This window comes from Suricata suricatta, chromosome 14 (genome assembly GCF_006229205.1).
Source record: "Suricata suricatta isolate VVHF042 chromosome 14, meerkat_22Aug2017_6uvM2_HiC, whole genome shotgun sequence".
Taxonomy (NCBI): domain Eukaryota; kingdom Metazoa; phylum Chordata; class Mammalia; order Carnivora; family Herpestidae; genus Suricata; species Suricata suricatta.
Window position 1 is genome coordinate 985,131 of NC_043713.1, and position 2,330 is coordinate 987,460.

Here is a 2,330-nt window from a genome sequence, read left to right on the forward strand (position 1 = left end):
CCCCCCCCCCCCCCGCGGTCCCCACCCGGTGGCCCCGGGCTGTGTGCACGCCCCCTTGCCTACTGGAGAGGCGCTCCCGAGGGGCGGAGGCTCTTGAGAACTCCTGTTTGATCCCTGAGATGGACCTTAGCTTTTATTTTTATTGTTTGTTTATTGTTGAGAGACAGACACACACAGAGTGTGAGCGGGGGCGGGGCAGAGAGGGGGGCACAGAACCGGAAGCAGCTCCAGGCTCCGAGCCCTCAGCACAGAGCCCCATGCGGGGCTGGAACCCACAGACTGTGAGATCCTGACCTGAGCCGAAGCCGGACCCTTAAGCAGCTGAGCCCCCCGGCGCCCCAGACCTTAGCTTTGTAAAAGTCTGTGCCGTCAGAGCCACGGGCATCCACAGGCAGGCAGAGCGGCCGTCTCTATGGGCCTTTGCCCATGTTGGAGTGAGCGTCACGGGTTCCCACCATGCCGGACAGGGACTCGATTGCCTGGAAGTTTCTGGAAAGCTTGGTCTCTTCCATGGAGACGTTAGGTCTTGGTGCTGCAGGACTTCCTGTTCGGGGAGGACAGTGTTTGGGGTGCTGGGTGGGGGGTCGGGCAGAGTCCCCGGAAGGACTTTGTGCTGAACACACGTCACGGTTGAGAGTAGAGGCCCCTTCTCATTTGTCCTAGAACATAAAAACCATCACATTGTTTTGGGTGACATTGGCTGGTAAGTAGGGATTGATGGTTAAATTAAATTAGACAATTAAGTATAAAGTTTATTTATTTTAAAAGTACATCCAACTGTGTAACTTCGCTCAGAGGTACCCGGTGCCAGGAAGGGTCCCTTCTGAGTTGACCTTGTAGAAGCAAAGGTCACCGCTGACCGTGAGCCCCAGCAGGGGACAGAGCTCAGGGGCCCTCCTCCCGGCACCGTGTGCCTGCGATCTTGCCAGGCGGTGGGGGTGGACGGGGCCCTTTCCCTCCAGGCTCGGGTCCTTTTGCTCTAGAACAGACCCAGGGAGGACCCTTTTGTAGAGCAACGTGTGACTTCCTTGCTGCATCCGAATCGAGCGGGGCTGGAGGGCGAGGAGAGAGGACCTGACGTGCACCTGGTCTGAGCAGCCCGGGGGCAGAGAGGCCGCCTCCCCCCTGCGCAGGCCACCAGTACTCGCACTGTCCTCAACCTCGTCCTCGAAGAGAAGACAAACCACCGCTGAGACAAGGCTTGGAGAACCTGGTTTGTGGACTCCGAGGCAGGTCCTGGGCCTCAGGAGTGCGCCCGGAGCACAGGACAGTCACGCGGGGCGGCGTCCCCAGCGGCTGCTGATCCCAGCCCGGCAGGAGCCCCTTCTCCTGGGAGGGCCTGGATCGGCTAACGGGCCGGTTGCCTCTCCCGGAGGTGCCCCAAACGCGGGCCCCCATGGGCGTTCCAGCCCGCCCGGCTGTCCCCGAGTGCCGTGCGCCCCCCCCCCCCCAGGGCATCTGTGCACCTGCACGGGGCTGCGGACGCGACCCGGCTGTGGGGGCGACTAACAGGCTCAAATATCCTCCTGCCAACAGGCTGGGGCCTTGTTCCATCGATGCAAATTGCAGCGCCAGGAGGGGTCCGCGAGTTTCACGTGAGGTGAATAAACTCAGGAAGCAACGGAAGGGGTGGAGCAGTGAGAATAAAATAAAAAGGAATTTAGGATCATTGTGAGAAATTGATGGAGTGTGGCTGGAGTTCACCGGCCGGCCCCGCAAGAGAGGCGTGCACTTTCCTTCCTGTGGCTTATGAATTATTGCCGCTGCGGATTCCAATATTTACTTCTTAGCGTTGAACCTTTGCAAAGCTGTGATCCAAAACTACGTTGCTGTTAATTGGAAATACCCCTACGATGCCTGGAAAAATTAGTCTTAGGGAGCAGAAGAAGGGAATCCACAGCCTCACGGGTCAGTTAGCTCTGTGATTTACGGAAGGGCGTCTGCGCCGACCTACGGTTTTATTCAAAATTCACAGCCGGATGACAGAAGGAGAAAGAACAGGTCTCTTTCAGGTCGCTCTGTACATTGACATACATATAATTTAAATATTTATCCACTGGGAGAGGCTGCAGGGCTCGGGCCCGGTGGTGCCAACGGGGACTAATCCCGGGGCGTGAGCCCTGCTGACTTCGGCCTGGCTCATGCCTGGCGACTGAATAACACATAGCACTTTTCTTGAGAAACCCCCACGATGATTTCAAAACACATCAGTTTCAATTAACTCTAAGAAAAAAATGTGACCACTAATTCTGGGCTGCAGTTACTGATTGTGAAGCCGGCTGCTTTGAATTCGGGGACTTTGATGGAGACTTAACCAAAGGACACACAAT